The sequence below is a fragment of the Cetorhinus maximus genome, chromosome 2 (assembly GCF_964194155.1).
Source record: "Cetorhinus maximus chromosome 2, sCetMax3.hap1.1, whole genome shotgun sequence".
Lineage (NCBI taxonomy): Eukaryota > Metazoa > Chordata > Chondrichthyes > Lamniformes > Cetorhinidae > Cetorhinus > Cetorhinus maximus.
Genome location: NC_135880.1, coordinates 171,841,643 through 171,854,335, shown reverse-complemented (window position 1 = coordinate 171,854,335; position 12,693 = coordinate 171,841,643). Strand labels below are relative to the sequence as shown.

Genomic DNA, 12,693 nt, shown 5'->3' with positions numbered 1-12,693 from the left:
TGATTCTGTCTTTACAATATCTCATGAGGTGTCCATTTCATTGACAGAAAAAAAATCATCTGATTTTTTTAAAACTGTGGTTCATTACAAGGTTCTCTGCTTCCACCTCTGTTACCATTATGCCATGTTTTCGCTGCTAAGGTATCTTTTTTAATTTATCTGCCAGTGGTGGCTGAATCCCCGAGCAAAGCCTTGCGCTTTTGCGCTCTTTTTGGCTGAAGGTCCCCACCCAACATGGAGATCGGCGCCATTTTACAGGGGGTTTGGCTTTCGAGTTCTGCACTGCACCTTCCATTGCCAGAGCAATTTCCAATGTCTTTTTGAAAATTCAAATTTGTTTCAGATAATAATCTCTTTGGAATCACATCTTCATTTATACCGCATACCAAACGATCTCTAAGCATATCATTGATAGATGTGCCAAACTCACAATATTTTGTTAATTGTTTCAGACTTGCCACATAACAAGCAACTGTCTCCCCCACACGGCTCTATTCCTCAAGTTAAATTTAAACCGTTGCTTCGTCACTGAGGGCTTTGGCTGGTAATGATTCCTACCAAGGTTCACTAAGTCATCAAAACTTTTCGAATCCCGGGCACTGGATGCCTACAAATTCTGAATTAATCCATATGTCTTACTCCCACACGTGGATAAGAGGATCATGTGCTTCTTCTCCTCCCCGGCAATGTCATTCGCCTGGAAGAAGAACGCGAGGCGTTCAACATAATGAGGCCAATCGTCCGAGGCTGGATCGAAAGGTCCAAATTGCAGCATGCTCTGAGGGGATTGCTTCAACAATCAGGGTGGAAATGTTTCTTTACTCGCAATTATGTGCGAGGTACGGCCTGATTTCGATTCTCTTGATTTCCTTCATTCTTTCTTGCTTTTTCTCATCCTGTTGTTTCTTTTCTTGCTTTTTACTCTCATCACCAGTTTGTTGGATCCCGTACCCGGGTTTGTTGGGGCTAAAGGATCCGGACTGCACGCTTGTTTCGGGGTGACTGAGTTGGTACCAAGACAGGGAAGGTCAGTGGATCATTCTTAGAAGAAACACACTTTGTTTATTTACAAAAGGAACTCAGCAGCTACACTTGTGTACTTACAACCATGACCCTGTCTTTTCACTTCAGACTCTAACTCAAGACTACTGACTACAGAGGTATCCCATGCTACACTGCTATTGGATACCACGATCATGTGATCTTCCATTACAACATTCGTCTTAAAGGTATATTACTCATTAGATTACTACACAACCCCTGGATGTCAGATAAGCAGTCTGATAATTTAGAGACAGTGGCGAGGTTGAGCATGGTGGTAGTCAGGTAGAGCTGGTATCAGTGTACATGTGGAAACAGATGCTGTATTTTTGAGTGGTGTTGCCAAGGGGCAGGGTGTGGGTGAGAAATAGGAGGGACCCATGGACAGATCTTTGGTGGAAGCCAGAGGCAATGTTGCAGGAGGAGAAAGAGAGGCCATTGCAAGTGATAACCTGTCAAAAGCTGCAGACAAGTCAAGAACAACAAGGAGGGATAGCTTATATTTACCATAATCAAACGGGTTGTCAATTGTGACTTTGATAAGAACCATTTCAGCACTGTGGCAAGGGGTGAGGAAGCCTGGTTGGAATGATTCTAACATGGAGTTTCAGAATGGATGGGCAGAGATCTGGGAGGTGACAACAGTTCAAGGATTTTGAAGAGGAAAGGGAGGTTGGAGCTGAGGTGGTAGTTTGCAAAGACCTTGGGGTCATTTTTTTGAGGAGAGGGGTGATGATGGCAGATTTAAAAGAGCGGTGTACAGCGCTGGAAGAGAGAGAATGTTAACAATATCGGCTGATACGAAAACCAGCAGGGGATGCTGGGTGGTCAGCAGTTTAGTGGGAATAAGGCGGAGGGAGCAGGAAGTGTGTATCGTGGAGAAGATGAGCTCGGAGAGGGCAAGCAGGGACATTGTAGAGAAACTAGAGAAAGATGAGAATGCAGGACTAGGGCAGGCAGGATCTTTCAAAGAGGTTTGGCCCAGTGGACTAGGGAAAGGAGGGAAGAAGCACAGAGAGTGAATCAGATGGCCTCAATTTTTATGACAAAGATGCTCCTTGCAGTCGTTGGAAATGATGGTGGAAGGAGATGGGCTAAGGGCTTTCAGTTGGCAAAGCTGGGGTTTTCTTCATATTCCAAGATGATCCCCGAATAGAGAGCAGTGATAACTGTTGAGAACAGGACCCAATTGCTCTTTATGTGGTTCAGCCAGATCTGGCATTGTATGGTTGAACCGGTTGACTGTCACATCTGTTCAAGTCTGCTTCCTTTGGACTTAAGGGAGTGGAGATGTGGCTCATATCGGGGGAAAGGCCAGCGTGAGAGAGAGATTCATGGTTTCAGATGGTGGGTACGTTTGAGCAGATTGGGAGCTGCAGAAATGTCACGAATGTCATGATGGTGAAAGGTTAGAGCTGGATTTGAAAGTGCAGCGGTAAGTGAATTGGGAGAGAGTTTTTTTGCCCAGGAATAGTCATAGAAAGAGGTGAGGTTGGGGGGTAGGGGAAGGGTAGGTTGACATGGGGTAGGGAATGTGTGTGAAGGGTGATACAAAGAAGTGATCGGAAATGGCCTTATCTATGATTTACACAATGGGAGCAGCCGGACCATGTGATCAAGGTCATGGGGTGGCTGTAAACATGGATTGGGGAGTTTACATAAGGGAGAGGCTGAGGGAGGATAAGATGGCAGTGAACCCAGGGGAGAGGGAGCATAAAGAATTGAGATGGAGGGTGGAAATCACTGAGGTTGATGTTTATGTTCTATAGGAGGTTCCTCCCACGTTATTTCATCTCAATATATTACCACATCCCCATTGCTTTCTCCTTCATGTGTTTACCTGGCTTCCCTTTAAATGCATCCATGCCATTCATCTCAACCACTGCCCCATGGTCGTCAGTTCTACATACTAACCACTGTCTAGATAAAGACGTTTCTCATGCATTCTTCATTTAATTAATCACTCTTTGATCTTCGTTGAGCTGAATTACTGTTTACTCAGAACTTGTTATACACTAGTCAAGACTGGTTGCTAAGTTATGCCTGGGGCCTGCTAGTTTTGATTGTGGTCTCTGCTTTGCCAGTCACCATTTTGTGGGCTGTTTCTGCTCCAGTGACAAAAGCTACTTGCGTTTATGTGGTGTTGGTAACAATACAATGCACTTCACAAGGGCACATTCAGCAAAAAAATATCTTGCGATGACAAAAAATTGCCATTGGTCAAAAATCAGATTAACCAACAGTGGTTAAACCCTTTTTAAACAAATAAAACGAAAGAAAAAAAGCTTATCAAATGAGAATATTATTTCTGGTGTCGAAAACACCCTCCAGACCTTCCAGCTGCAGAATGTCTAAAGCTTACCGATGGATATTGCGTGAATGGTCTCTCCACAGGCTGTAAATTCTATTTTACGCAATATCCAGGTTACAATCCTCCTTGTAATCTGGTAAATAGTGAAGGTTTTCAGAACTCTAGTGCCCTCTGGTGGATAGCTCATCCAGTGATGACTGGAGCAGGCTCACATTTCTCACCTTCTTCTGCCAAATTATCTGTTGGCACACACTGTCGAGGCTCCATATAAAGGGTGGTCATGTGGGAGGGCTACCAGAAATCTGAGGAACCGTACCTGGGGAAATTTGAGGGAGTGTCTTCAGGGGAAGTGTGGACAAAATTAAAGTTTAAAAAAAAAACGCGGGTGAATTTGCCAGCGGATGAACACGGTGAGGCGGCATTCTTGTAAATCTCAGTACTCTCTCCAGAGCAATTATGTCCTTCCTGTAACATGGTGACCAGAACTGTGTACATAATTCCAGCTGTGGCCTAACCAGCGTTTTATACGGTTCTATCATTACATCCCTGTTTTTGTATTCAATGCCTTGCCCATTAAAGGAAAGCATTTTGTATGCTTTCTTTACCACCTCATCCAGCTGTCTTGCCACCTTCAGGGACCTGTGGACATACACTCCAGGGTCTCTCACTTCATCAACTCCTCTCAGTACCCTTCCATTTATGGCATATTCCCTTGCTTTGTTTGCCCTCCCCAAATGTATTACCTCACATTTTTCCAGATTGAATTCCATTTGCCACTTTTCTGCCCACTCAACCAAATCATTGATGTCATTCTGGGACAACAACTGTCCTGTTCACTATCAACTACACGGCCAATATTTGTGTCATCTGCAAATTTCCTAATCATACCTCCCACATTTATGTCCAAATCATTAATATGTACAACAAACAGCAAGGGCCCCAACACTGAGCCCTGTGGGACACCACTGGAAACCATTTTCCATCCGCAATATCATCCATCGACCATTACCCTTTCTTTCCTGTTGCTGAGTCAATTTTGGATCCAACTTGTCACCTTCCCCTGTAACCCGTAAGATCTCACTTTGCTGATCAGTTTGCCATGTGGGACCTTGTCAAATACCTTGCTAAAATCCATGTAGACAACATCCTCTACCGTACCCATATCAATCCTCCTTGTTACTTCCTCAAAAAATTCAATTAATTTAGTAAGACACGATCTTCCCCTAACTAAACCAGGCTGACTGTCCCTGATCAACCTGTGCCTTTCTAAGTGACAGTTTATCCTGTCTCTCAGAATTGATTCCAATAATTTGCCCACCACTGAAGTCAGACTGACCGGCCTATAATTTTTCTGGCCTATCCCTTGCACCCTTTTAAAATAATTTAATAATAAACATTTGCAGACCTCCAACTCCCTGGTATCTTGCCTGTATCTTGTGAGGATTGGAAAATGATCCCCAGAGCATCTGCTATTTCCTCTCTGGCTTCCTTTAACAGCCAGGGATACAATCCATCTGGCCCTGCTGACTTATCCACCTACAAGGATGTCAGCCGCTCCAGTACTTCCTCTCTCCCTATGCTTATTGTGTCTCATATTTCACACTCCTCCTTAACTAGAATGCCTGCATCATCCATCTCCTTAGTGAAGATGGAGACAAGGTACCCATTGAGAGAGACAAAGTACTCATTGATCCATTGTAAAGACAGACACAAAATATTTGTTCAAGGTCTCTGCCATCTCTTTTTTCCCTATGATAATTTCTCCTGTCTCTGCCTCTCAGATCATTTTCCTCTTTTACTCTTCATCCACATTCTCCTTCCCTCCCCCAAACCCACTTCCTCTGTGTTTGTCCCTGGGAAATAAACAACCCCCAAGTCACTTATAACTCTACTTTCAATTCCCAACTGCATAGCCTTTCACACTCCATCCACCTTGATGTTTCTGCAGATACTGGCCTACTCAATCATGTCCTCGCCTCTACTTTTGATGCCCTTTTCCCTATTGTGCTTTCTTACCCTGCTCCTTTCTCTGGTATTGGGCTCAACTCCAGTCCCTTAAGTCCAAGAGTTGTAGACTTGAATGTTATGTGGATAACTGATTTAGCCAATCATCATCAGATCTGGTTGGAATACGCAAAACATTATCGGGTCCTGCTCTTGCTTGGCAAAACTGCTCTCTACATTCCAGGATGATCATGGAATAGAGATAACAACTGGCTTCTATTCTTCACTACAAATGATCACCTTAAACTCCTCCACTGCCTCCTCCTCCACTCTAACCTCCAACAAGTGCAGTGGGCTCATGAACATCTTTGTCATTAGCATTGGGACCATGCGTTCAGCTGTCTCTGTGGCCTTCCTCCTTTACCATAAGACATAGGAACAGGCGTAGAGATCATGGCTGATCTGATAATCATCAACTCCACTTTCCTGCCTTTTCCCCATAACTCTTGATTCCCTTACTGATTAAAAATCTGTCTATCTCAGCCTTATATATCATTAATGACCCAGCCTCAACAGCCTTCTGTGGTAAAGAATTCCACAGATTAACTACCCTCTAAGAGAAGAAATTCCTTCTCATCTCTGTTTTAAATGGGTGATCCCTTACTCTGAGATTATGCCCTCTGGCCTAGACTCTCCCACAAGGGGAAATAACATCTCAGCATCTACCCTGTCAAGCCCCCTAAAAATCTTATGTTTCAATAAGGTAATCTCTCATTCTTCTAAACTCCAATGAGTATAGGCCTCGACCTCCCCTCATAAGAAAATCCCTCCATACCTGGGATCAACCTCGTGAACCTTCTCTGGACTGCCTCCAATGTCAGCATACCTTTCCTTAGGTAAGGGGACCAAAACTGTACAAAGTGTTCTAGGTGTGGTCTAACTAGTGCCTTGTATAGTTTTAGCAAGACTCCCCTATTTATTATACTCCATTCCCTTTGAAATAAAGGCCAACAGTCCATTTGTCTTCCCTATTGCCTGTTGAACTTGTATCTTAGCTTTTTGGGATTTATGCACAGGGGCTCCCAAATCCCTCTGTGCTGCAGCCTTCTGCAGTCTTTCTCAATTTAAATAATATTCAGCTCCTCTATTCTTCCTGCCAAAGTGCATAACCTCACATTTTCCCACATTATATTCCACCTGCCACTTTTTTTGCCCACTCACTTAACCTGTCTATATCCCTTTGTAGACTCCTTGTGTCATCCTTACCACTTACCTTCCCAGCTATTTTTGTATCATCTGCAAATTTGGCTATAGTACATTCACTTCCCTCATCTAAGTCATTTATATACTTTGTAAATAATTGAGGCCCCAGCACTGATCCCTGTGGCGCTCCACTAGTTACAGGTTGCCATCCTGAAAATGCCCCCCTTATTCCAACTCTCTGTCTTCTATTAGTTAGCCAATCTGCCATCCATGCCAGTATACTATCCCCAACACCATGGGCTCTTATCTTATTAAGTAGCCTTCCATGCGGTACCTTAACGAACGCTTTTTGGATATCCAAATATATTACATCTGATGGTTCCCCTTTATCTATCCTGCTTGTTACGTCCTCGAAGAATTCTAATAAATTTGTCAAGCATGATTTCCCCTTCATGAAGCCATGCTGACTCTGCTTGATTAGATTGTGTATTTCTAAATGCTCTGATATTACACCTTTTGTGGACTCTAACATTTTCCCAATAACAGATGTTAAGCTAACTGGCCTAGAGTTACCTGTATTTTTTTTTGTCTCCCCCCTTTTTGAAAAAGGGTGTTACATTGGCAGTTTTCCAATTCTCTGGGAGTTTTCCAGAATCTAAGGATTCTTGGAAGATTATTACCAGTGCATCCACTATCTGTGTAGCCACTTCCTTTTAATATCATAGGACGCAACCCATCAGGTCCAGGGGACTTACCGGCCTTTAGCCAATAGCTGATAGCCCAGTGGGTCCTTCTGCTCTAGCCTTGAACTTTCATCTTTCTCCAGTTGCCTCCACTCTCCTCTCATGTCCTTTTCAAGCTCATTATCCACGAGACCCACCTCTTGCTCCCTCTGCTCTATTCCCGACAAATTACTGACCAACCAACTTCCATTTCTTCTTAATGCCTTGCCCTCAAATTTGCTGTGACCAACCCTCTCCTTAAAAAAAAATCCTCAAACCGCCTGTCTTTAATGACTAACAACCCATCTCTAAGCTCCCTTTCCTCCCAAACCCTTGAATGGGTTATATCAAACTGCTACAAAAAAGTTGATGATAAAACCCGACCACCCAGCATTGGAAATGGCAACGGGGATCTGATTGAAACTTACAGAATACTGAAAGGCCTGGATAGAGTGGACGTGGGGAAGATGTTTCCATTAGTAGGAGAGACTAGGACCCGAGGGCACAGCCTCAGAGTAAAGGGAAGACCTTTTAGAACAGAGATGAGGAGAAGCTTCTTTAGCCAGAGAGTGGTGAATCTATGGAATTCATTGCCACAGAAGGCTGTGGAGGCCAGGCCATTGAGTGTACTTAAGACCGAGATAGATAGGTTCTTGATTGGTAAGGGGATCAAAGGTTACGGGGAGAAGGCGGGAGAATGGGGTTGAGAAACTTATCAGCCATGATTGAATAGCGGAGCAGACTTGATGGGCCGAATGGCCTAATTTGTGCTCCTACGTCTTATGGTCTTATGGTGAGTTACTCAGTTGTCAAAATTGCCTAATAACTTGTGGCGATTCACAGCTTACATGGTATTGCTCCTCCACCAAATTTATGAATGAATCACGCAATAACAGCAGCAAGCAGCATTAACTTGGTAGCAAAATATGGGCCAAAAAGTAAACAATATTTAGGTATTGCAACTTAATGGTACTTAACCTCACCGCCATCATTGCCGAAAAAGGATAAACACGACTTGCCATTATTGCTGTGGAGGAGGAGTCATTGAAAGTGTTGTTTACAGTCAACCACTGAATAAAATGATACATCAGCTCCAAGTGGTATTCAGACTATCCCAACAATCCAACTATGCTGGCTTTGAGAAGGCTTCAAGCCTGGCTGGTGCTGTCCATAATCTCTGGCTGGCTGCAGACTCAATTAGCGTTTTAACGATAATGGCAAGTTATTTGGCTAACTGTGCCCAGCGTACTTACATTGTGTGACATAATTCCATTATAAAGCTGATGTAACTCAACCCAACTGATGTTCAGACATTTCCAGTGCCAGAATCCACTGGACATTCTTAATCTCCTGTTGTCAAAATATGGTGTGAAGATTGCTGAAAGGGAAACTTGTACCTTAATGTAGCTCAACAGCCTCAGTCCGGAAAATTCAGGTGTGAAATGTTGAATTACTCTATATATAATGTGTGTGTGTATATATATTTTTAAATTACTGCGCTGATCTGAATCTGAACTTAACACAACTTTCATTTATATAGCACCTTTAATGTAATAGAACATTCTAAAGTGCTTTGTAGGTGTATTCTAAAGCAAAATATGACACCGAGGCACTTAAGGAAATATAGGTCGGGTAGCCAGAAGTTTAGTCAAAGAGGTAGGTTTGAAGGAGTGTCTTAAAGGAAGAAAGCAAGGCAGAGAGGAGGAGAGGTTTATAGAGGGAATCCCAGAGGTTTGGTCCTAAGCAACTGAAGGCACAGCCACCAATGGTGGGATTAAAATTGAGGATGCACAAGAGGCCAAAATTTGATAAGAGGCAGAGATCTCAGAGGGGTGTAATGCCAGAGGAGGTTACAGAGATAGGGAGGGTTGTAAATGAAAGGTGGGTAGTGGGGGAGGTGAAGGGGGTGGGTGGTAACGAGTGAGGAAAAAAATAACAAAGGTCTGTAATGGGGTGTAGGGTGAGAGACTAAATGACAAAAGGTTTCGTGGTGCACGACCAAAGGGAGTGGTAATGGAACAAGTAAAGAAACCGAAAATGTGTCTCGAGGGGTGGTGAATGGCAGGATCCTGAATAGCTGCCATCCAAAAGCCGAGAATAGGAAATTAGATGGAAAAAAAAAAGCAGACCAGCAAACAAAAAGGAAATGGTGACAGATATCACAATCTAAAATTGTTGAACATAATGTTGAGTCCAAATGGCTGTAAAAGGCTTTATGTGAAACAGACTTTTATTTAGATGTTTGAAATCTCTAGGGATGAGAGCAGGAAGGAGAAAACTAATACTTGTAAACATCTGGAACAACAGTCGGCAGCCTGAACTACATATCTGTTTTACAGACCTACTACCATATGCTTTACAGAGACGTCTATCAACGTTAAATTTCTAACCATTTAGCATCATCTTAGTTAATTGTAGGGGGAAATTCTCCCACCTCTGTGCTTGAGCTGTTGGACCAAGGAACTTTAGAATTAAACTTAAGAGACTTCCTACAGCTAGAGACACATGAGGCACACAAAGCACATGCTTACATCTGTTTTCCATAGCTCATTTTCCCGGAACAGTTTGCTAGCCTGAAGCAAGAGGCTATAGCTTGAGGCGCACCACTCTGTATCAAGCATGGCTGACCAGGACACTCTCCCACTCTTACCACCTGCCTTAGGTATGTTGAAAGGATTTACAGGTTGCTAATCAATCTGCTTGGCAATGTTATGGATGTACCTTCCATGGCCATCAAGTCCTGGAGTTTCTGCCTTAAAAGCAGGGGTGTGACCCACAGCATCAAAACCTCCAAGGGAGCTTTCCCTTGCATACATTAGGAATGACCTTGGCACCTGGAATTAGTCTAATTGCATATTCAATGTGGGCTCATGGCTTGGGTTAGGCCTCCTGCTGTGAGCTCACACATTGTGGGGAAAGGAGCAGGATATCTGATGCACCTCCTACAGGAAGCACCACACTTCTCTGGACCGGAAAATCCCGCCAGCTGGAGGGACTATAAAATTCCACCCAAGGAGTCAGGGGCTGGAGGAGTTGGGTGGAGGATATCAGGCATGTCTGCACTCTTCCCCATGATGGTGAAAAAAATGGCAAAATTTCAGGCCACATGAAGATGTGCCCTTTGTGATATGGGCCCCCTGATGGTCCTCTACCAATAACGTTCTACTGACAAGGCAAACTATGGTGAGTCACCGCTGGAGAGTACCAGTGTGTGCCATCTTGCCCTAACTTTTGGGATCCTGATCCTCAGGTTTTTAAGGTCATACTATAGAGCCATGCAAGCACTGATTGAAGCAGTGTCTTCCAGGCAACAACCCAACATATGTACATTTTTTGTTTCATTAGGTGATGTCTGTGGGCCTGTCCAAACTGCCAAAGTCAGAAAAAAAGCAGAAATGTTTCTAGGAGAGCATGACCTGCAAGATCTCACAACCTCTATGGAGGTCAGTACTAGATGTATTCTTGTAGTCATTCATGATCACTTATCGTGATCACATATTGTTTTATTTTTCCATGAGATGTTGGCATTACTGGCAAGGCCAACACTTGTTGCCAGTCTCTAATTGACCTTGAGAAGGTAGTGGTGAGCTGACATCTTGAACCGCTGCAGTCCATGTGGTGCAGGTGCATCCACAGTGCTGTTAGGAAAGGAGCTGCAAGATTTTGATCCTGCGACAGTGAAGGAATGAAGGAAGTTCAGAATGGTGAGTGTCTTGGGGGAGAATTTGCAGATGGTGGTGTCCCCATGCGTCTGTTGTCCTTGTCCTTCTAGCTGGTAGAGGTCGTGGGTTGGGAAGGTGCTGTCAAAGGAGGCTTGATGAGTTGCTGCAGAGTATCTTGCGGATTTTAGACACAGCTGCCACTGTGTGTCAGTGAGGGAGGGACTTAATACTTCAGTTGCTGGATGAGTTGCCGATCAAAAGGGTTGCTTTGTCCTGGGTGGCGTTGACCTTTTTGAGTGTTGCTGGAACCACACTCATCCAAGCAAGTGGAGAGCATTCCAACACACTCTTGATTTGTGCCTTGTAGATGGTGGACAGGCTTTGTGGATCATGGAGGTGAGTTACTTGCCTCAGAATTCCCAGCCTCTGTCCTGCTCTTGTAGCCACATTACTTATATGGCTGGTCCAGTTAAATTTCTAGTCAACAATAACTGCCTGGATGTTGATAATGGGCAGGGTTCAACAATGGTAATGCCATATGTCAAGGGGAGATGGTTAGATTCTCTCTTGTTGGAGATGGTCATTGCCCGGCACTTGTGTGGCAGATATATTACTTGCCACTTATCAGTCTAAGCCTTAATGTTGACCAGGTCTTGCGCATTTGGGCATGGACCACTTCAGTATCAGAGGAGTTATGAATGTCACTGAACATTGTGCAATCATCAGTGAACATCCCCAGTTCTGATCTTATGAGGGAAGGAAGGTCATTGGTGAAGCAGCTGAAGATGGTTGGACCTAGGACACTATCCTGAGGAGCTCCTGCGATGATGTCATGGGACTGCTCTGATTGGCCTCCAAGAACAACAGCCATCTTCCTTTGTGCTAGGCATGATTTCAACCAATGGAGAATTTCCCCATTGATTTCAATTTTGCTAGGGCTCCTTGATGCCACACTTGGTCAAATTCTGCCTTGCTGTCGAGGGCAGTCAAGAGCTCAGCTTTTTTGTCCATGTTTGGACCAAGGCTGTAATGAGGTCAGGAGCCAAGCGGCACTAGCAGAACTCAAAATGAGCATCAATAAACAGGTTATTGTTGAGTAAGTGTTGCTTCATAGCACTGTCAATGACACATTTGCTGATGATTAAGTGGAGGCTGGTGGGATGTTAATTGGTCGGATTGTATTTGTCTCACTTTGTATGGACAGAACATACCTGGGCACTTATCCGCATTGTCAGATTGATGCCAGTGTTGTAGCTGTACTGGAACAGCTAGGAGCACGGCTAGTTCTGGAGCACAAGTCTTCAGTGCTATTGCCGGAATGTTGTCAGGGCCCATAGCCTTTGCAGTATCCAGCACCTTCAGCCATTTCTTGATATCATGTGGAGTGAATCGCATCTGTGATGCTGGAGGCCTCAGGAGGAGGCTGAGATGGATCATCCGCTCGGCACTTCTGGCTAAAGGTGGTTGCAAATGCTTCAGCCTTGTATAATGTACTGATGTGCTGGGCTTCTCCATCATTGAGGATGGGAATATTTGTGGAGCCTCCTCTTCCTGTTAGTTGTTTAATTGTCCATCACCTTTCACACCTAGATGTGAAAGGACTGCAGAGCTTTGATCTGATCTGTTGGTTCTGAGAATGCTTAGCTCTGTCCATCGCATGTTGCTTCCATTGTTTGGCATGCATGTATTCCTGTGTTGTAGCTCCACCAGGTTGACATTCCACATTTTTTTTTAGATATGCTTGGTGTTGCTCCTGGCATGCCCTCCTGCCCTCTTCATTGAACCAGGGTTGACCCCCTGGCTTAATGAT

General features: G+C 44.1%; 1 long non-coding RNA gene across 3 annotated transcripts in view; it reads left to right on the top strand.

The window, feature by feature from the left end:
* Positions 1-12,693, top strand: part of LOC144699670 (uncharacterized) — a 72,402-nt gene that overhangs the window by 45,456 nt on the left and 14,253 nt on the right. For 2 of the 3 annotated variants that reach the window (XR_013580585.1, XR_013580583.1), the window contains exons 1-2: positions 1,139-1,229; positions 10,567-10,664. This is a non-coding gene — a long non-coding RNA (uncharacterized LOC144699670). Of the gene's footprint in view, positions 1-1,138; positions 1,230-10,566; positions 10,665-12,693 lie in introns of those variants that run through there. The other variant, XR_013580584.1, reaches the window with a different exon arrangement.